We start from the raw sequence: 27773 nt of genomic DNA, 5'->3' as shown, positions 1-27773 counted from the left end.
ATATGGCTAATAAAAGTGATCTGATCTTATCAATTCAGGACCACAGGACCTATTCTGGCAAGCAAAGGGCACTAGGCAGGCTACACCCTGGACAGGACGCCACTCCATCTCAGGTCTTGGTAAATTGATCATGTATTATGTCTTTATTATGTTGCGTTTGTCCGGCAAAGCCAAGCTCCCATCTGGGCCACTAAGGGCCAGAAGCTAATTGGAAACTACATCTAAATGAAAATCAAAGAAATCTGAAAGGAGCTCTTAAGTGTTTCTCTGATTGCAGCTCGCCGACCCGCAGTGATGGCTAAGAAGGCATGCCTCACCTTGATCGTCTCAGGTTAGTGTGTCCTTTTTTCATTTGTGTTTACTAACCCTGAACCTCTGTTTGGATGGATGATGTTGCATTACTGCACAGTATTCAAGTTCAAGTTCATTGTCATTATACTCATATACAGGTATATGGTAGAACGAAAAGCTATTTAGCTAGCTCTCAGACGATAAGTAATACAAAAAAACAACAATACAATTGTATAATAAAAGAAAGACAGAGACAACAGGCAGTGTGCAAAAACAACAACAGGCAATGTACAAAACAACAAAAGGTAACAGGTAATGTGCAAAACAACGTCAGATGTGTAAAAACATGCATCAACAGAATGAAATAAAAGGATAGAAATTATGGGGAGTGAGCTTTTTGACATGTAAGGTAGAGGTAGATTTCAATGTGTGTTTGAGTTTTTGGTAAGGCATTATGAGGTTCAAATCATAGGTGAGAGGTGAGGTGAGAGTGAGAGAGGCTGTGAGTTTAATAGTTTAATAGTGCGGGGGTAAAAACTGTCTCTGAGTCTGGTAGCCCGGGCCCGAATGCTCCGGTACCGTTTTCCAGATGGTAGAAGGTCATACAGTTTGTAGCCGGGGTGTGTGGGATCTTTGATGATGCTTAGAGCGTTCCTCAAGCACCGTCTGTCATAAATGTCCTGGATAGATGGGAGGGCAACCCCAGTATGTGAACAGAACTGTGTCACCAGCTCTCTGTAACTATCTGAAACACAACGACGGTTACTTATCGACAGATACTTTATTGATCCCGTGAGGGAAATTGCAGTGCGACAGCAGCACTGTCAACACAGCGACAGTGTAACGAAATGATACAACAATACAACAACACAATCCAATCAGTACAGTCAGTTAGAAGTGCACTAAGAAGAGTCGCTCACAGTCCAGAATATACAAAGAGCAAGCCAGAACAGTACACAAAAAAGTTGTATTGCACAATGTAAATATATTGCAAAAGTCCCTGGCATGTATTGCACAAAAAACAATTGTAAACGGGGAAAAAACCCGATGGAAGCACAGAGTTTACTGTTTAGTCCAAAACCAGGTCAGAGTCAGTGCTGCCCCATCCCAGACACACAGTGGATGAGTGGTACAGTCTGGTGGCAGAAGGCACGAATGACCTCCTGTAGCGCCCCCTGTTGCACCGCGGTTGGATCAGTCTGTTGCTGAACGTGCTCTTCATTCTCACAAGCGTGTCAAAGAGGGGAGATGTCCATGATGGCCTGTTAGGATTTTCCTGGAGCACCTTTTTGATATTCTCCAGTAAAGAGGCAAAGAAATATGTGTTCAGCTTCATTCAAATACACCATTTGCTACTTCCTACTTGTTTACTTTATTTAGAATTGGTCACAAATTTATATAGTGTTGTAGAGGAAAAAAAAACGGTGAACAGTTGTAGACAGTTTGCCAAGGTTCATTTATGGCTGGTTTAAAAAAATTGATTATAAACAGTACATGTATTGTAATCTCCTTTCCAATTTGGACCGGCGGAGATGGAAGATAAAAAGAGATTTATTCAGACCTCTGAACTTCGGTGTTGAAAGGGCCAGCGCCTCGGTCCAGTCAGTCCAGGGGTCTGTAACTCTGGTCCAGTCAGTACAGGGCTCTCTGATCCTGACCGAGGGAGAGCTCAGGTCTAGTGAATCTTATAGGTCACCCTGAATCACCTGTTTTATTTATGTTTGTTCCCAATGATTCCTCAGTTACTTAATTTAACAGCCCAATTGTTTAATTGATTGTAGTCAAGGTGATCCAGGCCTTTATTAATTAATCAAAGCACTGTTATTTACTCCTGGTCCTGCAGCATGACAAGTAAATTTATATGAGTGAGAGCCTTGTAACAGCGCCAATCGAGTCTAATTACATGAAGAGTGTATTCAAGCCATTAAGAGTCCAGGAAAGGACATTGATATGTCCTTTGATTATGTGCTTTGCGAGGAGAGTTTGGAGTTTCTGCAAAGAGTTTTGCACATGCACACCTGTTCAAGACTTTTTCTGTTGGGGGTACAGTCTCTTTCTGCAGGTTCAAGATGGCTAACCTCTCTTAAGCACTTGGCTCACCTGGATAGATCCTTTTCAATCAGTTAACTGGGTTTCATTTGATGTATAATGACTGGAGTGGTTGAACCCTGGGTTCAGTTCCGCTGTCTGCTGTCTGGAGGTGGTATGTCCCTCTAGTTCATGTGTGTTTCTTATAGGTTTGCCCCAGTTTCCTCCCACAGTCCAGAGACATGCTGGAGGGTCAATTGGCTTTTGGGAAAATTGGCCCTGATGTGAGTGTGGGCGTATCTGTGCCCTGCAATGGGCTGGTGTCCCTGTGTTAACGTAGTCATTCATCTGTCCTGCCTTGTGCCTGTGGCTTATGGCTCACCCACATTGTTTTGAGGATGCAAACGACTCATCAGCATAAACACCTCAGTCTTTTCCCTGAGTCGCCTCCCTGAGTTTTGCATCAAAAGTTTGTTTTCCCCGCCTGCACGCCAGAACCCTGCAGTTAGACGTCATCTGTCAGGTGTTTCTGGTTTAAATCATTTGAATTTCATTTGCTGCCCGCTTCTCGGCCTCCGCTAATCCCTCTGTATGGCCTGCGATCGTCTGGACTCGTCCGCTCATCTGGACCTGAGCGAAGTACAGAAATAACTGAGGGGCCGATTGCTCATCAAGAAACCTGTGGCCACCAGCCTATCAACTTGGAGGTTGTACCTCCTTAGACCGATTATCATCTGGTCTTGTTGATGCTGTTGCTTTGTGTCAATTTATCGTTCCACCCGACATTTATATCAGAGGTGCTCTTGATTATATAATATTCCATCCTCCCACCTGTTCCACCTCATCCAGTTCAGGGTGGTGGCACAGCCAGAGCTTATTCCAGCAGGCACAAAAAGTGGTACTCCATCACAGGGCACACACACTCACACCTGCACTAACTGTCCCAGACGTCAGTGAATATACCAGCATGCCTTTCAACTGGCGAGGAGACTGGAGCACCCAGTGGAAACCCAGTGTGAGCACAGTGTCGAATATACAAACCAGACCAGAAGCAGAGCTGAACCCAGCGTCCCAGCGCTGAGAAACTGCAGTGCTCTAGCCCCTGTGCCACTTCACAGTGCATGGGCAGACCCATTTGAAATTCTCCCCCAGGGAAGATGAAACCACTCAAAACGACAGCCACAAATGTCAGGTTGAGAAGTGCCAGGCCATTTCCTGACCGGATTTGCTTCTCCAATGCGTTGGCCCATCATTGGCTGGCTTGGCCAGGCATCACGAGCTGATCACTCACTGCTCCTAAGCCTCAACCCTGCCTCCCGCATTTCAGGCCTCTGGGCGTTGGCCTCACCTCACCGCTACCACTTTGTTAGCAAGCGTAGGACATGGGCGGGGGCTCGGGCGTACTGCAGGGGCCAGTACACGGACATGGCTACCGTGAGCGGGCCAGCCGATCTGGAGCAGCTCCTCGCCACCGCCGAGCCGGCCACCGGCTTCGCCTGGATCAGCTTGTACTACGTCTGGGACCTGTGGCAGTGGTCCCTTGGGGGGGGCTACCTCTATGGCGCCAGGAGGTCTGCTTTCACCAGCTGGTACGCGGGAGAACCGAACAACTACAGCGGCAAGGAGAACTGCGTGGCGATGATCAGCAGCGGGTTGTGGGCTGATCGCTCTTGCACTTTCACGAGGTATTCCATTTGCTATCAAGGTAAATGTCCCATGAGTCTTTTACAGTCTTTCTCGCACGAATACTGAATGTGTAGTCATAATAATGCAGCCATATCACCCTGCAACTCACAACTGGCAACCCACTGAAGCTAAACAGGTGTGAGTCTGGTCAGTACCTGGATGACCTCCTGGGAAAAACTAAGGTTGCTGCTGGAAGAGGTGTTAGTGGGGCCAACAGGGGGCGCTCACTCTGCGGTCCATGTGGGTCCTGATGCCCCAGTTTAGTGACGGGGACACTATACTGTAAACAGGTGCCGTCCTTCGGATGAGATGTAAAACCGAGGTCCTGACTCTCTGTGGTCATTAAAAATCCCAGGGCATTTCTCGAAAAGAGTAGGGGTGTAACCCCAGCATCCTGGCCAAATTTCCCATTGGCCCCTACCAATCATGGCCTCCTAATAATCCCCATCTATGAATTGGCTTCATTGCTCTGCTCTCCTCCCCACTGATAGCTGATGTGTGTGGAGCATTATGGCACACTATGGCTGCCGTCGCATCATCCAGGTGGGGCTGCACATTGGTGTTGGTGGAGGGGAGTCCCCATTACCGTTAAAGCGCTTTGAGTGGAGTCCAGAAAAGTGCTATATAAGGAGCAGTTAGCGTCACTTCCTCGCGGCACCAGGGCCCTAGGTTCAAATCCTGGGGTGGCGAGGTGGAGTTTGCATGTTCTCCCCGTGTTCGTGGCACCAGGGCCCTAGGTTCAAATCCTGCACCAGGGCCCTAGGTTTCCTCCAGGTGCTCCAGTGTCCCCCATGGTCCGAAGCTCTGGTGGGTGAATTGGCTGCTGGGAATGTCTGACCCTAGGGCTTGTGTCTGCGTGCGGTGGACTGGCGTCCCATCCAGGTGGTATCCTGCCTGTTGCTTGCTAACACTGCTCCGTGACCCTCAACCAGACTACTGACTGGGGTTCACTTCTTCAGGGGGGGAAGGCGCAGCCGATCAATACTTCCTGGTGGCTGAGGCCAAGAACTGGACAGAAGCCCTGATGTTTTGCAGAGAACATTACACCCACCTGACCCGGGTGAGGAGCCAGAGCGAGAATGAGTTAGTAAGAGTCACAGCCGGAGGCAGGGAAGTCTGGATCGGGCTGTTCACCGAGCCCTGGAAGTGGTCCGATGGGGACTTCTCCACTTTCCGCCCCTGGTACGAGGGGGAGCCGAACAATTATGGCGGCATTGAGAGCTGTGGCGCTGTGAATCTGCAGGGGAGTGCGAGAGGCTCCTGGAATGACTATTATTGCAATACCACCTAGGCGTTCTTCTGCTACAGTGGTAAGTTATTGCGGGGCCACTTCAACAGCCTTATAGGGGTAAACTTGCGGGGAACGTCGCCGGCACTTCGCTCTCCGCGACTGCTTGTCCAGTTTGCGCTTGTGGTGGCCCAGAGTCAGTCCCAGGGTGCACTGGGTGCAGTGGTTAGCATTGCTGCCTCGTATTGCCTGAGCTCTGGGTTCAGTCTGCATGGAGTTTGAATGTTCTCCTTGTTTTTGCATGGGTTGCCTCCTGCAGTCCAAAGACATGCTGGTAGGTTTTGAATTACCTCCTGGGCAAAATTAGCTGTGGTGTGTGCCCTGTGACGGACTGGCATTACTTACAGGGTGAGCCCTGCCTTGCACCTGTTGCTTGCTGGGATAGACTCTGGAGCCACCTCCGGAGCACCAGTCTTTTGTAATATTGTAAGTGATGTTTTGACGTCCTTGACCATATAACTGTCCCTCAGACCAGGCAGGTTGAATCACTTAATGCTCCTTCAGAATGGGGTTTGCCTCTTTTATTGTCTTCTACGCTGATTTCATTATTTCCTCCGCAGGGAAGAGGGTGGTACTGAGAGTGAGGATATTAATGGACTCGGGACTGAATCCTAATGACCCAGATGTTGAGGAGTGGCTTCTGGTCCAGGTATAGGAAATCGACTGCTAGACTGTGTCAGTGTGCATAGGTGGAGCTGCAGTAGACAAAAAAGATAATCCAGTCAATGCTATGCATAAGGAGCCACACATTGCTACGTTATACAGAAATCAGAAATACACTCAATCAAAATGGTTGTCACACATTACACGCAGTGGGTTCCTACCAATATGAGTCATTACTTGGGATTTTCTTTGGTTGAAAAAAAGCATTTTAGTAGTTTCTTCCAAAATCGACTAATGAGGAAACAATCAGATGAATATAAAAGGGATAGTGTACTTATTATTTTAGTGTTACCTCACCTGGCTGGGGAAATAATTTGTGAAGAATGAGCCAGGGAGGCAGCCAAAAGGGTGAAGTTGGGGTGGAGGGAGGGGAGCAAGAGAAGCTGAGCGCAGAGCTGTGGACAGACTGGGAGTATTTATAAACTGGGGAGTGGAAGTGATTAATAAACACCATACAAAACAAACACAAGAAGTTACTATTATCTTCCTTTTGGCATTTTGCATTAAGGGTGCATATGAATAGACACAAAGATATAGGGTGGAGTTATAGAGTTGTAGTATCCTCTCACGAGGCACCAGTAATGTAGGGGTTGTGCCTTAACTGGGATAATTCTTAACTGTAGCAGTGAGTCACAAAATTATTCTTTTCATGGTATTAGAATCCAACTCAAACAACGCACACACACAGGTACTAATATACGAGAATACATTTATTAATACATAAAATGTGCATATAAACATAACAGATCTTATCGAGAGTTAGCAGAATACAACAGGTATATATTCAATCACGAAGAGTTACCAATACCAAGAGGACATACGTTCAGTATATCATTCATTTAGACCGTTTCATAAGTGAACTTCGTTACAACTTCTACACTAGATACTCAAAACAAGTACATCACTCAAAGGAATTAAATTGATATCAACTGTGGTTAAGGTAACAATTGAATTCTCGAGCTGTAATGCAGAATGTTGTATACTCATCCAATCTGTGTGGAGTCAGATCTCCTGCAGACACAAAGAAGCAAAGGGCGGCTTGTTGCTGTCCAATCCGCGCTCTCTGGCTCGGTGCCAGGCAGTGGTGCTGTTTGCGACGTGGTGAGAGAGATTTCTACTGTGATGCTCTAGCAGTGGCCTCTCTGAAGTTAGTTAGTTCTGGCTTACTAGCAAAATTTGTGCACAGGAGAAAAATGACTGCGGGTCCCAGCAGGTCAAGAAGAAGACCGGTTTGTTCGTGATGAAGCGCTAGTTCTGAATAGTGATTCAGCTGAATAGCATCAGCAGCAAGCCTCCAACCTGTTCACGAGGCTTGCTGCTGATGCTAACCTCGGGTGGAGGTTACGCGCTAGCTACCTCCGTTCTCAACTCTTAGAACAAAGGAAAGTCCTGCACTCAGACACACTGGCCGTTATGTGGTGGTCCGGGCTGAGTCTGAGGATGTTCAAGTGGAACCCTGAGGCTGAATGTCCAGCAGGCGCACTGCGAGAATGTCCTGCGCTTGGGAACTGTGTTTCCTTGCGAACTGTTCTGCGCTTCCTAACTGTTCTGCCCTGAGAACCGGTTTACAGGCTGTCTGTGTTGCCTGTTTTTACCTGGAGGAACTGCAGGTTGTTCATTGGTTTAAAGTTTCATGGGCATCATGACCCACGTGGGGTTAACCTGCCCTACCAGTTCCTGATTGGCTGATAATGAGTAACCATGCCCTCTGACCTTAGAGTCGTAAACCAACTTTGAATAACACTTTACCTTGGAATCTCAGACTTTTAGGCGCCAGAATTGAGATTACTAATGTTGCTGGAGAATCTCAGGAATTGGGGAGCTGTTCCTTATCAGGACACTCTATCAGCTAGGGAAACACCTTAATTGTGAACCAAATGGAGTGGCCTCAAGCACCACTGAAGTGAAGGAGAGAGGGACTGGCAAGGGAACAGAAAACTTAATTCCTGTATTTTAATAAGCCTCGCCGCTACAGAGTTAGTAAGGGCTTTAAACTGGAATGTAAGAGAGAGAATACTGGAGATCATGCTTGCGGTTATATTGAAGTGCTGACGTTTCCCTTGCTGGCTTTATTGTGTCATGCCTGCTCACATCGGATTGCTCGAAGACCCTCCCGAGTAACCACAGCAACCGACGTGGCCACCTGTCAATCACCCAGTTGCCATGACAGTGCAATCAGGTGGAAGATCAGTTCCACCTGCTCACAGTTAGCCATCACCTGCCTCCTTATCCAAGTATATTGACGATCAGCCCTCACATGACATCACTTCCTCGCTCAGTCTTAGGGAGTTCAGGCTTTAGCCTTGGCATTCCTTAGTCAAGTTTTCCTCGATGCTTTGACCCCGTTTCCCTCAACCTTGCTCTTGGATCGCACTTGTGTTTGCTCCTTGGCATTGAAGATTTCTCGCTTCGACTTTGTCTCTTAGCTGCTTCGCTTGGGTATCTATCGGCTCAGAGATTTGCCTTTTTTCGACATCGCCTCTCTGGCTGCCTTCGTGCTTTGTTCTGCAACTTCGAATCCTGCTATGTCCCGTGTTTTCAGAGTGCTCACTCCAGCTTCCACCTCCACTACAGACCACTATCACCCGCCACAGGCACTGTCTGCTGCTGCTTCCCTGTTTCGCCCAGCGATTGCTTCCTCCCCACCGCGAAAAGACTGCAGCTCTCATTCAGGAAGACATACCGAGCCCGATTTCTGACCCGGGCGCTGTGATGCTGTTCCCTCCGCAGCTGACGAGAGAGCTGTCCAAGCACACCGAGCTGAGAAACACCAGCCTGTGCTGGAGCCAGGAGGACAATGGCGTGGTGTTCTCGAAAGATGAGGAGGAAGACGGTGAGATGCTTAAGCAGCACAGCCTTGCCGTCATGTGTTCTGAAAGCCGGGTAGTTCATCAGTGATGTGTTTGCTCTGCAGGGCAGTACCACCCCATGGGAGACTGAGTGTCAGAAGATCAGTCTGCACAGGATTCCTCTGGGCAGTGTGAAACACTGGTCTACACAAAACGCCACTGGCGACAGACCGACATCAAACTTCAAATACCGTAGCATTTATATTAAGGTTCAATATATATGGATATGTATTTTAATATTTTCTTTATAAGTGATTCTTAAACATGAAGGTCTGGTCTCAGTACAGTGAAAATTCATTTAGAGTTGTTTAGTGAATGTATATATATATTATCACATTTAAATGTAGTAGTATTATTAAAGTCCAAGGAAATACTATTTGAGAATTGTTTGCTTTGGTGTTTTTTTCTCTTGCGTATGTTTGGAAGGGAACATTTGATAAACCTTACTGGGTAACTTGACTTTCTGACCAGCTGCTGAAAAGTTGGGTTTCAAAGTTTTAAAGAGAATGAAAATGGTTGGTCGGTTGATGGTGGATGACATTGAAGCCACAGATCAGAACAGGTGGACTTACAGTAAGTGGAATATGATTAAACGGCAGATTTTCAATGTTGACGGCTTAGAGACTAACAATAGACTAAACAGATTATGAACATCTATTCTACACGGGGGGACACAGTGGGATCTTTGTAAATTATTCCATGTATCGTAAGTACATGTGTACAGGACAAACACAGAACTCTAATAAGCTGAATTGTCTATTGGTATCATTACCTTTTCATATGTTCTTAAGTAATTTGATTTGTTATAAATAATAATAATTGCTTACACTTATATAGCGCTTTTGTGGACTCTCCACTCAAAGCTCTTTACAGGTTAATGGGGATCCCCTCCACCCCCATGTGAGCAGTGTGACAGCTGATCCACTGTGAGAGCGGACGGGTGTGTCTCCCTCTTGTGGCCGCAGACGCTACTGCACGGACACCGGAATTCCTGGTTAAGCCGCACTTCCTTAGTGACCGTTGCTATGCACGACTTTCGTTTTTTTTTATTGCAACAACAAAAATTAATACAGTACAAACAATAATACATATAACATATAACACCAATAACACATTCAGGGGCTACAATCTGTAATACAATTGCACTTGACAAAAAAAAAACTAAACAAGATAAAAAAAAGATCAGGTCCACACAGCTTTCACGTTCTTACATTTAGAAATACTGTATTGTAGATAACGCCCTTACATCTGTTTTAAACTTTTAAACATGGGTCTCAGACCATTTAATTTTATCTATATAAAAATGCGTAGTATTAATGATTTAAAAGGAACATACTTCAAGGAACTTCTTGAAGGAGACATACTATATATATCTGTGCATACTCAGGGTTATAGTGCTACTTAATCACGCTGGCATGTAGGGAATAAATACTGGATTATAGTGACCATGCAGCTTGGTGTCGGTCACCAGAGTAATTAAACGCAGCAGTAATTGGCTTTGCTCCTAACAAGGCTGTCAAGAGAGGATCGAGGCTGTCAGGGTTGAATAAATCTGGAATATATCTGCTCAATATCTGAGGATGAAACTGCAGGGGACTTTCATGGGTGTAAGACATCGCCCAAACTAGGTACTGTGTAATCATTGTGTTCGTAGCTACTCTGTTATCCTATGGAAGCACAAGGTTCAAGTCTTTTGCTAGGTCATGTGCATGCATCCAGGATGGATAGAGGCGTACCTTGCTAGTCCAATAACGGACACACACACACACACACACAGAAGAACATGCAAACTCCATACCGACACCACTCTGGGTCTGGACTTGAACCCGGGGCACCTGCAGTACGAGGTAGCCAAGCAAAACCACTGAGCCACAGAGCTGTCACCCAAGTGCTCCATATATATCAAATAAGGAGTCTCAGAGGCTCCTTAATGCAATTCTAGCTCCTTAATCTGAAGCACTGGACAATAATGAGACAGGCCAATTTCTATGTTTATTTACTCAAAAATAAAATAAAAGGCAAACTGGAGCTAAATCACTTCCTACAACGTGGATGTCCAAAAGTGAACAGAGTTTTAAAAAACACTTTAACACCCCCCCTGGTGGTAAAAACATTCGCCACATAATTACACTGTAATCAGACTTCCTGCAGTTTCAATGTGAAACATAAATCTTTCAGCTCAAACGTGTTCTTTCTCTGTGGTGTTGTCATTGAATGCAGAGCTTATTAATATTCATGGCCAGCATTCATGTTCCGCATGCCTGAAGTGTGTTGCCATCTTTTACTGCTTAATAATAATAATCCCTTACATTTTTATAGGGCTTTCCTGGACACTCCACTCAAAGCGCTTTACAGGTTAATGGGGATCCCCCCAGCCCCACCAGTGTGCAGCCCCAGTCCGCTCAGCACACAGCAGATCTCAGTGGGGAAGAGAGCAGAGTGATGAAGCTAGTTCAGAGAGGGGGGGTTATTAGGGGACCATGATGGGTAAAGACCAGGGTGTTTAGACCAGAAGGTCGCTTCTCGGCCTTTTGGCTAAGATCAAGTTCAAGTGGCATGCCCGCAGTTCTTGTCTTTCCAAAGTCTAGGCGAAGATCGAAGATCCTGAAGAGTGCTTGAGCTGGTATCGCTCTAGGTTGAGCCTAGGGGGTTAAGGCCAAGCAGCAGCTGAGCTGGGTGGGATCCAACAGCAATGTTTTCTCTCTCTGCTCTCTCTCCTCTCCACTTTTCTCTTGCTCCCCCTCCGGAACCCCGAAGAGTGCTTGAGCTGGTATCGCTCTGGGTTGAGCCCAGGGGGTTAAGGCCAAGCAGCAGGTGAGCTGGGTGGGAACCAGCGCTTTTCTCTCCTCTCTCTCTTCTCTCTCTCTCTGCCTCCTTGGCCTCTTGGCTGGGAGTAGGTACTCGTGGCCTGCCCGCAGTGCTTGCTTTCTCCTCGAGACTCGGAAGCGCTATCCGCTCCCTCTCTCTCTCTGCCTCCTTGGCCTCTCGGCTGAGAGTGGGTGTACGTGGCCTGCACGTGGCACTCAGTCTCTCCTTGAGACCCTCGAGAGCACTTTCAGCTCTCCTCTCTCTCTGCCTCTCCTGCCTCTCAGCCGGGACCGAGTACGTGTAGCTCACCACAAGCACCTGTCTCCCTCCTCGAGACCAGCGAAGGCCTCCTCCTGTGCCTGCACCTAGCTGGGCTTTGCCCACAAGGACAAAGGCCAGGGATCCCTTGCTGCTCCTTTAGCAGCTAAACCCTCCTCCCCACAGGGCCTTTGCTTTCTCTCTTTCTCTCCCTTTTTCCCTTCTTCTTTGTTCCAGGAAAAAGAGAAGATGGCAGACAAGAGGAAACTGATCCGGTTCCACTGGACCAAAAAAGGAGAGACGATGCCAACTGCAAAAACCTTCTTCGTGACCTTCCTGAGAGGGATCCTGCAATTGGTGGCTGGAGATCTCTACTGCCTTCAAGACAACAAGGCAGAGAAATACATGGAGGCCTATATGGTCACGGACTCCTCATACGAGAAGGCAACAAAACTAATCAGAGAGAAAGGTAAGCACACTGGTTTCTCTGATATCAGGCCGGAGCCGATGAGGAAGATAAACCAGATGACCATCACAATCCACACATACAATCCCTATGTGCCAACGGAACTGATAACAGCGTTCCTAGGGAGGTATGTAACTGTGGCGGGCCAACCGACGGAGATAAGGGACAGTCTCGGCATCTGGTACGGCAAACGCCAGTTCCGAGTCCTCCTGAGAGAGGACCCAGAGGATGTCGACGGTTTCCAGCACCCCCTGGCCCGTTTCAACATCGGATCCGACAGGGGGTACCTTTATTACCCCAGGATGCCGGATTTCTGCAAAAAGTGCAGACAGTCCGGCCGCAAGGAAAACGCGTGTGACATTGTCAGATGTCACAACTGCAACAAAGATGGGCACCTGGCAAAAAACTGCCGGGCTGCCAAGATGTGTGATGGATGTGGCGCCGAGGGACACCTCCTTCGCCAATGTAAGGTAAGCAAACCTTCGTTTGCGCAGGTCGTGGAAGCCGGCCGGCAGAAACCGGTCTCAAGACAAAGGGAGGGAGGTGAGAACAAAGAACCCGCACCTCCCCCGCAAAGAACCGAAACTGCCGAGGCCACACCTCCAGCCGCAGTGGAGCCACAAGATGACGGACAAAATGGCCGACCGGAGGGCCCTGGATAACTCCCACCAAGAAGGGATAGAGAAAGCGGAAGAAGCGAAATAGGGCGGATCCACCAGAAGGACAGAAAAAAAAAGAGTGGTGAGGGAGAACCGTTTCCTCGTCCTATAGGAAACGGAACATCCCTCCCCTGAGGCCCAGGAACAACTGGAGAAGGCAGCCCAGGAAATGGAAAACCTCCCCCCTGAGGTCCAAGGACAACAGCAGGAGGCAGCCCAGGAAGCAGAACCCCCCTCCCCAGAGGCCCAAGGGCAACAGGAGGAGGCAGCCCAGGAAGTGGGGACCCCCTCACCTGAGGTCCAGGAGCAACTGGAGGTCCCCGAAACAACTGGAGAAAGGGAAGAAAAGAGCCCTCCCGAAGCGGTGGCGGAGAGTATTCTCGAGGAAGACGAGGACTACTTCAAAGCCACTCTGGAGCCAGGTTCTGATGGTAGGGCTGGACCTTTCCAGCATCTATAATTTTCAGTCCCCAATGAGACCTGGAGGGAGCCCAGCATATTCCCCCCAGGACCCGAATGAGAGGAGTTACATCTAGGCTAAACAGTACCCAGATGTAGACTCCCCAGTTTCCACTGTAAGTACACAGAGAGGAAGTTAAACTTTCATTTGCTTAATCATGACTGTGAAACTTACCTTTCTGACATCAAATGTGAGAGACCCCGTGAAAAGACAGGGAGACTTTTATGATCTGACCTCAAAGTCTTTCTCAGTTTGTTTCTTACAGGAAGTCCACCTGAAGGATGAAAGCGACAAGCGGACATTCACCAGGGAATGGACGAAGGGAGAATCATGCTGGAGTGTAGGGGGGGCCCACTCTTCTGGAGTGGGAATCCTTCTCGGAAACACAGAAATGACGCTGGATACCGGGAGGTGCAGGGGAAACCCTGAAGATCTTCCAGTACACCGACGACACGACGCTGTTCCTGAGGTCGGACAGGGGGCTGAAGAGAGCCCTGCAGGTCATGGAGCAATACTCCAGAGCCTTGGGGTCAAAGCTCAACCGCCGAAAGAGCAAACTGAAGTTCTTCGGGCCCTGGAAGCACAGGACGACGGCGCCGGAGGGTCTCGAGCTCTGCACGGAGCCTCTCAAAATACTGGGGGTTTCCTTCCAGAGCCAGGACAACGAGACCATCAACTGGACCGAGAGGATCGCCAAGGTGAATGCGATGCTGGGTCTGTGGAAAACGTGGTCGCTGTCCTACACAGGGAAAGTGATGGTGTTGAAAGCAGACATCCTGCCGGCTTTGGTTTACCTGGCGGTGGTGTACCCGCTGCCGGCCAGACTCAAACGAGCGCTGCAAGGGATGATCTTCGGCTTCGTCTGGGGCAGCTCGTACGAGTACATCATGAGAAACCGGATGTGTCAGCTGGTCGAGGAAGGGGGTCGAGATGTCCATATTTCCCCCTGAAACTCGACTGCATCTTCTACTGCAACCTCTGTCGGGCGCTGCGGGAGCCCATCTGCCACAAATACCAGTACTTTGTCAGGCTGTGGCTCTCCGTCCCAATAAGGCACTTGGTCCAGTGGTCAAACACTGGGCCCAAGGCAGAGAGGCAACCGGAGTTCTACATCCACGCTGTCAAGTGGAGCAGGAGGTACGAGGCCACGAGACAGCCAGAGCTCTGCACCAAACACAGAGCCCTGTACAAAGAGGTGAGGGGGCATTTGGTCGCTGACGAAAGGCTGCAGGTTCCCAGACAAGTCTGGGAAAGGACACAGCCCAAAGAACTTGACAACCAACTGAAGTACCTCAACTGGATGGCTGTACACAAGAGACTGGCTACCAGAAAGGTCCTCTACAGACACTCGATCTCCAGGAATCCGCATTGCCCCTGGGACACGTGTTTTGTTGAGGAGACTCAGGAGCACGTGTTCTGGAGCTGCCCCTTCGCCATGGCAGTGTGGGGCAGAATGGACAACATTATGCAACTCCTGGGAACGGGTGCGGTGCTCAGTCACCAGTACATTCTGCTGGGGGCTGGCACCCACCGGACTGGACAAGGGGACACAGGACCTGCGGGGGCTGCTGCTGTCCCTCACAAAACAAGGACTGTGGAAGGCGACGAACACTCTGATCCGGCACAACATAAAGTGGGGAGCGAGGGAGCTGGAGGAGAGGATCCTGGTGGACCTCAGGAGGAGGACGAAGCGCCACATCGCCAGATGGGGTTTCCCCACGGCGAGGGAGCGCTGGAAAGGACTTCGGGATATACAGGGATTAAAGGACAATAGCAAGTGGTAGGTTTGGAGGGACTCTCTTAATTGTGCAAATCTGCCCCCACTTGCAAAAATTGATAACGGACAATCAATCTCCGTTCCGCCGTTGTTTTTTATTACATGGAGTGTTAATATGTGTGAGATGTTCCTTTTGAGATGTTTTTTTTGCGGAATAAAGTCTATTTTGTAGAACAAAAAAAATCTTATGACAAGGTTTACAAGTTATCTGTTGAACTACATTCTCATAGGTGTGGTCACATTCCAGGTCATTTGTTTACGTTTTTGTTTCTGGAGCAACTGTTAGATGAAATGTGCTAATATGTAACCTAAATCCAGTGTGAATAACTAGAAGAGGGGAGCAGCTCCATTCCAGACCAAGGGAGCTTTGAGATTGGCTGGGCCAGATCTCTCATTTGCATATCTGATTTGGAAATATAACACTAAACCCCTTCTTGCATGGATTTAACTTGCACCCAAGAGTCACCTACTGTGTATTGCTACTTATTTTTTTATGATAAGTGGTGATTACCAGTTGACAGGTTTTATTTGTTGAATTATAAATGGTTTTGTATTATCACCCTGAATGGCCTGTACTCGAGGTTTGGTAGGGTATGTGTTTTCATTTCATTTAGCAAATGGAATTTTTGTTCTTTTAGTATTTTTTTAGATGGCTTTCTGAAGTCAGGAAGCCCATTTATTTGGTGAAAAAAGATTCTGTATTAATATTTCTCACACAACATAAATAGGGTCTTTTATGAATAAAAAGCTCTTGCACTTGGAAATCTTTATAAAGCTGTGTGCTTCCGTACGCTCTAGCAGTTTCGATTCCTGGAATTTGATGTGGTTCTGTAGGTTCAACCTTAGGTGAGGGAACGTGTCTTTTTCGCCTTTTGGTTTCCAATTGATCAGCACAGTATAGAAAATAGATTCATAAAGCAACGTCAGCAGTGACAAATGTGCGAAAAGTGATCACTTGTTTTCGCCCGCTTTCAAACTGAAACCCTTTGGTGTGTTAAGAGAATGTGATAACCACTACACTGCGCAAGGTGGGAATGGGTGACTTGCAGAGAGTGTTGAACTTCAAGAAAGGACTTCTCTCAGGAATATATTTCCACATTCTGAAGAGGAGATTTTCTCCATTTCTGTAGTCTGACTTCCTCTATTGCTAGAGAGCTGTAGAATGTGGAGTCACCTATCCAGCTCTGGGAACAGTGTGTAGATAACAGGTTTTTTACTGCCGGATGAGCACAGTAAATTAATACAGCAGAATAAACACACTGTGAGTATTTGAAGGGAATTAACAATCTTTACGTCTCGCCATGTTCAATGCTGCTGTCATTTTTGTAATATTGTGATTATCACGTTCATCACACATGCACAAGATCCCCTGTTTGAAATCGGGCAGAAACAGGTGTCTTTTTATCCTCTCACATTTTGCACTTCTGCCAGTGTTTTATGGATCTTGTTTTGTCTTATTGCAAGAATTCGCATTTCCTGTGTCATTCATGATCAAGTCAAACAGCCAGCAGATCATGTCACCTTTCAGATAGTCATTCTTCTGCTTCCTAAATTTCCTAGAGACAGGTCATTTCAGCAGAACTGACAAACTTGGCAAAGCAACCTGATAAGACCAGGTCCTAGAAGTCACTACTCAGTCAGTTACTGCTGCCGAAATGCAAGCCCTTCCTCGAGCCTGAAGAAGTTGATCCTACATTACTCATGAAGAAGATGTATCTACCAAACATCAGAGAGCTGAGCTGGATCACTTTCCTTCTAAATGACGTTGCAGTAACACTCTACCACTCCTCTTCGTGCACCCATGCTGGAACTTTGGGAGGCTACTGCAGACAGCAGAGGTTGGATCATACACAGAGGTTGAAATAGCTCAGCTGAGAAAGCCTTAGACTGATGCTCTAAAGGTTTCTGGTTCAATCTGGGGTTTTGGTGTTTTGTTTCGTTGCGCCATTTGTTCCTCTCTGCAATGCCCTGTGTCCAAAGTCACACTTCCCTTTATCAGCCTGATTCCCAAACTAGAATCTTTGTGTCCTTGAGTCCCTCTTTTACCAACACTGATGAAGTACAGAAATAACTTAACATGTTTTGCACTCCTTATGGTGTTTTATGGTGGGACCTGTATTTCTCTATGAATTTCCTTAGTGACAGCCCATTTGTTTTCAATATATTTCTGGTGAAGTTATTACATCGGTCTCCCCTGGTGGCTTGTTTTCATATCCCACTTCTGACAACGACTTTTCTTATGTCACTTTGATGGGAGTACAATTGGAAAAAAAAAACTAAAATGTGTGTAGTTGTTTCCATATCAAACCCATCTTCAATTTTATACAGTATTCCACAGGAGTGAATCAATTCCTTGTTTAATTTTGCAAATGACCCTGCTGTCAAAAAAACTAAATTCCTATGTAACCAAGGAGTTGCTGAAAAGCAACTTCACTTTGATGTTTTGTGTTGTTATAACTAATTCATCTCCTTTTTAAAAAAATAGATTTCTGTAGAAGAAAGGTGTCTCACACTAAAGTTTAAATTGTAAACAGGTCATAGAAAAAGCTCCTTAGCTCCCTGTCAGGAATCAAACCCCACTCTCCTGTATGACAGGCAGGGATTCTCACCATGGTTAAATTGCAACCGTAATAATATTGATAACATTAATAAATGCATATATAATTGAAATTGAAAACATATCTAACACAGCATCTTTTCCGGTTATATACCACAATGCATTGCTGATATTTGTTGTTTGCCATTTAGGTTAAATACTGTCATGTTTTTCTCAGCAATCGTCTTTTGATGCGTAAGTATAAATAATGATAATACTATTTGAATACATACAGGTCTTAATATTATTTTGATTAAAAATAGTACGTTAATAAGAAATAAATGGCATATAAAATAGTGTGAAGGTGAAGATCACACAAAATCAACTACAAATGTGGGAATTTTACATTTTTAAGATTATAAATTGCATGTAGCACATTAGCAACACTACAGTAATGCTAATATAACAATAGTGTTAAAAACTCCTGACCTAATTCCTTACAAATGCTGATACAAAATGTGAATGATTTCAGAGTTTCGGGTATTGGGTCTCCTGATAGAGATCAGAGATGAACTGAGGCATGCGGGAAAGTGTACAGAACTGGTGAACTCACAATTCTACTTCAAGAGGCTGAGCACAATGGAAGAGTCCTGTACATACAAGTGAGTCCTTGACAACATGGACAATCAAAACCTACTGGTATGATATTATATTATCTCTGTGGTGTAGAAAATATTCACTACTAGTATTCTAAGTTACAGATAGGTCATTATTATATTATATCAGCTTACATCTGATTAATAGGATCCATCTCTGGCATACATTCTTATTTTTAGTTTATAATGTATAATCTTGCTAATCTTTTAATGCCAAAATAAAGTGTTTTATAAAAAGCCTCATGTTCTAAAAAATTACTACAACTTTTGAACTTTGAAATATGGCCACTTTGTATTCTAGGACTAAGCAAATACTGCAGAAAAGTGGAGTTAAAATGTGAAAATGTGTAATGGGTATGTCTGACTAGTTGATTAGTGAAGATCCAGTAGTAAAAATAACTTCTAATATTATTTCTAATATAATATTATTTCCAGATAAACCAACTTTGGAGAGTAGGCAACAGTGATGTCAGAGAGAGTGTGTTCACAGTGTTGTCAAGGTATTGCTTATAGATTTTTTAAATGTTTTTACATTACATTTTTACTTTGATCAAGTTAAAATATAAACAAAATTTAGCTTAAAGATACCTTGTTAACCACTGAATTTGCAAGGTGTAAAACTGCTAAATTGTCTCTTAAAATATAAGGATTACAGTAGTACATTTGATACTAAATATTTGAGTAAATAAACAATGAGTGAAAACTCGCTTGAGAAATGTCTAAGCTCAGTCATAATTTGGTTTTCAGACTTAAGACAAATGAACTGATGGTGGAATTCAACTTTGCTGGCACAAACCAGAAAGATCAAAGACAAAAGAGGTGCCTGGGAGACACAAATCTTTTTAGAGCAATTAAAGGTACTCTTATTCTATGTTGTACTTTCAAACTTTGGGTACTCTTTAATTAGGACAGACTTTATTGCTCAATTACTATGATGCAAGCTAAACTTAATACATTGATTAAGCTTTGAGCTTAGTAAACCTTAATGGTTCTTTTTTTAGATTATGTTCAAGAAGAGATTAATCATCATTTATCTGAGTACTAATATTATAACATTTTTCCTAGCTGTGGTGCTGAAACCCCACCCAACAGCAACAGAAAAATAAATAAAGGAGCACACAAAGCGTTATTTGAAGAATGTGTATGCAAGGCAGTGGGCCTGGAAGTCTGGACACTGAAAATGATAAGTTGCTGGTCCTAACTGTTAGGACAATTGGACAGGGCTTTGCAAATGGTGAACAGTAAAAATCGTCTTAACTTCACATTGTAATAATATTTTCTTGGAGTTATACAAGTTGTAAATTTTGAAACTTATATTTGAATCAAAATGTGGTTTTGAGTTAAATATTAGCATGTTCACGTAGTTAGTTTGTGTTTGTAAATATATTGCCATGTTACAAGAATTTGTAGCTGAAGTTTACTAGTTGTGTTTTTTTTATTTTTGATGATTAGCCATATGTTGATTACAATATTGTATATAATGTATAATTTGAACTCAATATTTTTCAGGAGTGAATGATTGTATATTTTCAGAATAAATTTCGAAACCAAATTATTGGCTTGATTTACTAATTTCGATGCCTATAAAACCTATATTTGATGTATAATAGACCTTTAACCATATATGTATTATAATCCTCTAAAGTTATCCGTATAATAGAACTCCAACAATTTATGTATAATGGACATATAATCATAGATGTATAATTGGTGTATAACAATATACATATATTAGAATTTCATTCTAGACTAATTACGGACCACATTTATACGTCTAAGGTATGTGTTTAATAGACGTTTATTCTACATCTTTTGCCCACTGGGATTGACCTTCTTGAGACTTGGTGGGAATACAGATACTTTGCATGTATCGAATTATAGCACGTAACAACCGAGTACCTGAGTTGATATCACCGGGCAATTGCCAATAATGACCAACATCATTAACTTCAAGGAAAATAAGAATCACACATGGAGTTTTATCTTGGAATGGAGGGCGGGAGAATTCGTTTATACTCCCGTTGCATCTTGAGCTAAACTATTTTTAAAATTTTGCAGATTTGCTCAAGACACTTGTAATCGCCTTAAAGAGAGTTTTCATGAAGACGTACGTCGGCTAGCTCTCCACTGTTAATTGACAGGACTTTTGAAGAAACTGTTCTTATACAACCAACATACAAATTACACATCTTAATGAACATGAAGGGAAATCTGTGTTGTGAATAATATAAAACTGTCACTACACATGATTGAGTCCTTGAGTCTGCCACCTAAGACCACTCGGCCATCCTGACAAGCAGTGGAGGCTGGGGTGTTGAATGTGCCCGTTGTTTTGTCGAAGGATTATTAACTACTACTGACAGTTCTTTTCTTGTTATTACAGAGATTTCTACATTGCAAGACAATTGACGATTTAGATAAAGGAAAGTCTTGGTAAACAAAACAGGAACGGAGGGGATTCAAACGCGTGATCTTTTGTTTACAAGACCAACACCTTACCACATGGCCACCGCACCTCCCATGTCACTTGTTTTTCCCATCAAGGCTAACACGTTTTTAAAATAAATAAATTAAATCTTTGTGCACAAATTGCAATATAGGAGGAGTAAAACAAATATGATTATTATATGATTGTTCAAATTAATTCTACTGAAACTGATTGAATCACATGGAAGCAACAACAACAAAACCGTTATTCTTAACAAGGAGATACTGGGCAGCAGTGGGATTCCAACTCACGCCCCCGAAGAGACTGGAGCTTTAATCCAGCTCCTTATAGCGCTTGGCCGGGTTACCCTTGAGAGTAGTTTTTCAGCAGTTTTAGTCTGACTATGTGGTGTTATGATGTGTAGAAGTGACTGCACCTCCTTTTTCTAAGATGCTTCCTCTCACTTGGTGAAATATTCAATTCTTTTGCCCTCTGAATATAGTTCTTCTGTGGAGCAGGCTTCAGACTTTGCGTATAGCGTAGATACATGCAGATATTTTATTTTTACAGGAAGACGCATTCCGAAACATATCTCTCCAGTTTTAGAAACATTTTGAATAGCGTATTTTTTAAAAGGCACAAACCGTATTTTAATTGCAGACTGTAGATCTGTGCAAATCGTACTTGTGATTGTGAATACTTCTCGCAAAGATATTCAGGTTCCCATGAACCTTTGTTAAAAAAAAAAACTGCTTTGCTTCCAATCTCTGATGTCAATATAAACTCGGACGTGATGTTCTGTAGATGTGTAGTGTGCCTTTCCTCTTGTCGTATTCAAGAGTATTCACTGCGTGAGCTCCTCACTGCGTGTCTTGTACTCTACTGTGATTTCATTTAGATTATCTCCGTGGAGTGCAGTGACAAGATCGTCTTGAACATTTTCGGTTTGTGAAAGGAAACACTAAAGAAAATGCAAGTGATGAACATTTAAAATAACCACAGTAAAGCTAGATGAGTGAAAGATACAAGACGATTTATAATGACATTCACAATAGATTTAAGGAAAGCACAACCGCCCGAACAGGGACTTGAACGCTGGACCCTCAGATTAAAAGTCTGATGTTCTACCAAGCAGTTTCATCTGTGTTTTCAGCTACAGAAGCTCCCTGTTGAATTTATGTTGGTTCTTGTGTTACGAACCCAAGCGTGCAGCATTTGTGTCAGCAGTACTATACAGGTAAGTCGAATACACTTTCAGGGGCTGCATCTGTAGCACTTCATCTAAGAGGATTTTTTTACTTTCGCACACGGTTACATTCGCCCACACAACATATAATCTCTGAATGTCCAATGGCTCAATACCCACTTTTTCCCCTGGGAACCACCAGTGTACAGTCCCATCCCATTCAAAAATATAACAGATATACTCAATTGATATATTCAATTAACAAATATAAAAATATATTATGAACAAGAGAACTCTTGATTATACAGATCCAGGTTTACACAATTAATTTCATGCCTACTCGAAGTGCCTGAAGCCTTGCTCTGCTGTTTTAAATATACCTCCAAAGCATTTAGTTGTGTTAACTACTAAATTATTTGAACTAATTTAACGTTATATTCAGGAAATTCAGAGAAAGTCTTCAGACTTGTCGTGGCTGTTGAAGAAGCCACCTGTTGAATCTCACCAGGGATTTCTTGAGAGATCATTCAGCGAGCGAGTCCTCCTTCTACACTCCACACTGAGCTGAAAGCTGCACGAACTCCTCACTGCGTGTCCTGTACTGTTGCAAGTGCTCTCGTCTAGATGTGGAGCACAGCTACAAGAACACCTTGAACGTTTTCCATAAGTGAAGGAAAATTCAAAAGAGCATGAAAAGTATGGATTGTATAAAATATCCATTGGACAACTCGAGAAAAAACTGAAGGACTAAACAACGACTTTTGATGATTACAAGAGATTCAAGAAACACAACCGTCCGCACACGGGCTTGGATCCTGAACGCTTAAGTTAAAAGACAAAGACTTTCTTAATAATTTCTTATTATTACATACCCACACATACACTTACAAATATACAACTACACACTGACAGACACCACACACTCACAGACACACACCATACAAACACTTTCACAGACATGCATTCACAGAAACAAAGAAACGCTACAAATACTCACAGACACACTTATAGACACCACACACTCAGAGACCCCACATGCTTACACATTAACAAACACCACACACTTACAGACACACATGCACAGACACCACATACACAGGTATCTACAGATACATGATAACTAACATTAACACAAATAACTCCTCATATTACAACAGTAACACTATCACTAAGACATACATATAACAATATCAATAACATTGACACAAACTACTTATAATAACAGTTAAGCTATCATTAAAACAAACACTACTACTACTGTTAATACTCTAACAGTAACACTATAATTATAATTAATATTAACATGAATATGAACATTAAAACTAAAACTATCAGTATCGCTATCATCATTAATACTCACATGAACACTAACATGAAAACTACCAGTTGTACTCTCTAATATTAACATGAATACACTAGTATTAGAATTAGTTGCTACCCATGACGTCACATCGTTCTTTGTGACGAAGGCGAGACACCTAGACGCGCACAGTGACGTGGCGCCTATCGCCGTGGTTACCATACTTATGATTTATAAACACTAGAAAAAATGCATTTAAACTGTTACTTACATACATTTATCAACTTGGAATATAATTTTCTAAGCTCTAGGATACAGTTACCTAAATAATAATATGAATAATCATTGTTTAATTTCAGATTGAACATTATTAACATTAAACGCACTATGGTAATTGATCGATACAGTCTTTATTGACTGTTTTCTAGATATTTAAAACAGGGTCAAGACCTGGAAAAGAATCAGTACTCACCAATCGGTGAAGTTAATCATTTATTCTACGGTTCTTCAGTTGAATTAATTGGTTGTCGATAGATAAGTGATCAATAACACTCCTCTGTGCGCTCAGCGCACCTCCTGCGGTCTCGCTCTCTGATCCCGGCGCTCTGGCTGGTGTCTGTGACGTCACAGCGCTCTTTCTGACAGAGCAGAGCGCGTCTCCGCTGGAGGAGACTCCTGTCTGGGGCCTGGGGTGGCTTTTCTTACAGATATAACATCTCTAAATGAAAACACACCGGGCTGTGAAGAGAAGCGAATCATAACAGTTGGAGAAGGAGGAGAGCGACAAAACAAGGAATGAAATTCATTAAAAAGGAAAAAAATAGTTTACCTCGCAGATTAATGCGTTACAAAGCGTTCCCGTGTGGAGCAGCAGAGAACAGGCACGAGTCCCTGAAATGAGCGCTTTTAAGGGTTTTACACGAATCTTCAGAGTATAAGAGCCAGGAAGATCAGACTCCTGATTCTGGAGGTTAAAATGTGTATACTGGTTTTATTTCCACCCAGCTCTCACTTCTATAGGTGGTCTGATGATTTAAATTAACTGTATAACTGTTACAAGCCTTAATCTAATTGTAAATTTATAAGACTGTCTGTGAGACACTTCTGAGAGCAGCTGAATCCCAGGGCTGGTGTGGAATCACACACAGACAGGTCTTCTGTGTGATCTGAGTCCCACTGCTCAGAGCTACAGACTGGTCAACTGGTCACTATTGTAGACATGACCTTTAGACCATTGGCTACTGATAATCAATATACTGATCACAGTGTCACTGCTGGTGTTTATTACATAAATACTAAGATAATTCCACACTCACTTGTGTTATAAAATATTTATAAAACATGTTTGGAGGCTGACATACAGTAAAGACAGTAATACTGAAGGGATGGAGGTCCTGGAAAGGGTTAATAGAAACTTCTTGCTTCTGACCTGGAACAGAGCCCACAGCTGCCAGATCAGTGAGCCCTGAGCCCAGTTCACAGAGGAGAACCAGGAGAATATTGATTTTTTATTCTGCCTCTGAGAATTTTTCTTCTTTGCCAAGTGGTGTTACATTCCCTTCAGATACTCTACACAGACTGATAGAGAGAAGAGGAGAGAGGTGAACAGATAAGAGCAGACAGAGCGAGAGAGACATACAGTACATCTTGATTTACTTTGAAGCAAGTGTTCATTTCCTTTCTGGAACAAGCTATTTCTGAACTTCAAGAAATTCATACAACTTCCGAAAGATAAAATACAAATCTTGCTTATCCACTTTCTCCACTTAAAAGTGGAGAAAAACAATTGCAGTGCATCTCCGTCGGCTTGATTTAGCTTAATACAAGTATTCACTTCCTTTTCTGGAAATTACAGCCTGCGAAAGATGAAATAAAGTTCTTTATTAATCTTCGTCAGTTCAGAAGAAAAACTGCCGGCTGGCAGGAAAATGCCAGTATTTTATTTTCTTTAACTACAAACATATGAATGGTGAAAATGTGTCCCTGTGCAGCTATTAAACAGAGAGCTGGTGGTTCAACCCCACTCAGGGTTGGAGATTTAAAACGGTATTTCGGTTTAGCGAAGGTGAAAGTTTACCCACCCAGACGTTTGTACTTTCCAGTTCTTCCAACCAAAATTGACAAAAAACTGTTTTTCACACTGTGTCGTACGTGTGCTGAAACAAAACAGACCACCCCCTGCGAGCACAGTGATGAAGATCGCGTCTTGACTGGTGTCTGGTGCACCCCGGAATTACAGATGGCCTTAGATCTGGGGTATAGAGCGTGTAAAATTTACTAAATTTGACATTTCGAAAAGGCCTCCCACGATCTTTTTTCCAACTACAACAAACTGCATTTGAAAGGGAAACAGGAAGCTTCGGGGTTTTCAGAGTGGTGTACAGATGTCGGGAAACAACAAAGATATATCAGCGAATATTATGAAAAAGAGGGTGTCTGGCTGGACCCCGGCAACATTAAAAAGAATCCGGCCAAAAGACAGCTTTCAAAAATTGCCTTGAACAGATTGTGGGGCAAGTATGGGCAAAGAGACAATTTACCACAGACCACCATTGTGAGAAAGCCCGATGAATTATTCAGGTACTTATTTACGCCATATCATGAGGTGTCAGCCTGTGAGTTTATCGATGAAAACACAGCCTGTGTTACGTGGAAACACACTAAACACCACTATACAGGCCATTCAAACACTAACATTTTCATCGCTAGCTTTAAAACCGCCTATGCCCGCTTGGAGTTATACAATCTGCTAAATGCTTTGCAAGGCTGCTGTCTGTACCACGACACAGATTCCATTATCTTTGTGAGCCGGGAGGGTGAGTGGAATCCGGGGCTGGGTGACTACTTGGGTGAGCTGAACAGCGAAATCGCTGCTGGACAACACATCACCGAGTTTGTATCAACAGGACCCAAGTCGTACGGGTACAAACCTCCTGGAGGGAAAGCCTGTTTAAAGGTAAAAGGCATTACGCTCAATGTGAACATCTGTGAAAAAGTTAACATTGAGAGTCTGCGGGACTTGGTTTTTGACTATGGCGTTAACCCTTATGCAGAGTGCCGGGAATTTAAACACATTTCTATTCAACAGCCGATGATCGTGCGTGTTAAAAAGGATTGGCGCATTGAGACCTGGACCTTAAAGAAAACCCAGAAGGTGATGTACGACAAGCGGGTGCTGCAAGAAAATTTGACATTGTTGCCCTACGGATATTAACACGATGGATGTCAGGTTAAAACACCCTTTTTCATGCATTTTGTCCGGACCCTCGAATTGCGGTAAAAGTTATTTTATAAAACAGCTCTTGGAGAACGGTGATACCGTTATGACTCGTAAACCCGAAAACATAGTCTGGTGTTACAGCTGCTGGCAACCTCTATACGCTGAGTTGCTTGTGAAATTTCGATACATTCAGTTTATAGAAAGACTACCGACGTCGTTTTCCGGCGACCAGCTACTGCCGCAGGGTAGAGTAAATTTGATTATAGTTGATGATTTGATGGAGTCTGCGTGTGAAAATAATGAGATAGAAAAAGCTTTCACCAAATGCGTACACCACCGAAACATCAGCATCATGTATATCATCCAAAATGTGTTTTGTCAAAGCCGGAAAAGTAGAACCGTAGTGTTAGATACAAAGTACATGGTGCTGTTTAAAAACCCTAGAGATAAACTACAGATTACAACCCTTTCCCAGCAGATGTACCCCGGTAAAGCCAAATATTTTTTGGAAGCGTTCGATGACGCTACTAAAAAACCTTTCGGTTACCTGTTGGTGGATTTAAATGCTGACACCCCAGAAGACTATCGCTTGCGAACAAGTCTTTCCCCCCCAGATGTACCCATGGCTTATGTATTTAAAAAAAAAAAAATAAAAGTCAGTGATCTTGCAACCATAGACTCAGTAAAAAAAAACACATTCGGTCCGTCGACATGTCTTCACGAGTTCAGCGAAACCTGACTCTTACATTTTCTGGTGAAAGCCAGCCCCAGTCAGCGGAAACCTACTCTCTGTGGGGCTTCAGGTGATCTTGTACAGGCAATAGCTAAAATCACCTTGAACACCTTGAAAGGGAACATACTGTTATCTGCTTAGCAGTTTGGGACCCTGAAGAGAAAGCATAAGCTTTTAAAGACTGAGTAAAAAGGGTCTTTCTCTTAAAAGAAAGACTCTTGGTGAACCAGTCCGGCAGTTTTATCGGGACCCTGTTGAGTATTGCGGTACCATTGATTACGGGGGCTTCTACAACACCGATAATGGACCAAAAACAATGTACCTGTACCTCAGAAACAGCTCGATCGACTCCGAGAGCAGTCCGGCAACGAAAGCGATGTGAGAAAAATAACAACCAGCAGGTTGGATGACTAAAAGAGAGACTTTTTTCAGAACTCGTATCTGCCTGAATATGAAAAAGTGAAATTATATAATCAGGTGT

At 43.9% G+C, this 27773-nt stretch overlaps 1 protein-coding gene and 1 non-coding gene across 2 annotated transcripts in view; both read left to right on the top strand.

Annotated features, from left to right (window-relative positions):
- Nucleotides 1–27773, top strand: part of LOC148671543 (scavenger receptor cysteine-rich type 1 protein M130-like) — a 401186-nt gene that overhangs the window by 359182 nt on the left and 14231 nt on the right. The gene's annotated exons all lie outside the window — the stretch shown is intronic.
- Nucleotides 15852–15909, top strand: LOC148671544 (U7 small nuclear RNA). Its single transcript, XR_015939074.1, has one exon. It is a non-coding gene; the product is annotated as a U7 small nuclear RNA (small nuclear RNA).

This window comes from Lepisosteus platostomus, chromosome 5 (assembly GCF_059453375.1).
Source record: "Lepisosteus platostomus isolate fLepPlt1 chromosome 5, fLepPlt1.hap1, whole genome shotgun sequence".
Taxonomy (NCBI): domain Eukaryota; kingdom Metazoa; phylum Chordata; class Actinopteri; order Semionotiformes; family Lepisosteidae; genus Lepisosteus; species Lepisosteus platostomus.
This window is presented reverse-complemented; position numbering and strand designations above follow the sequence as displayed.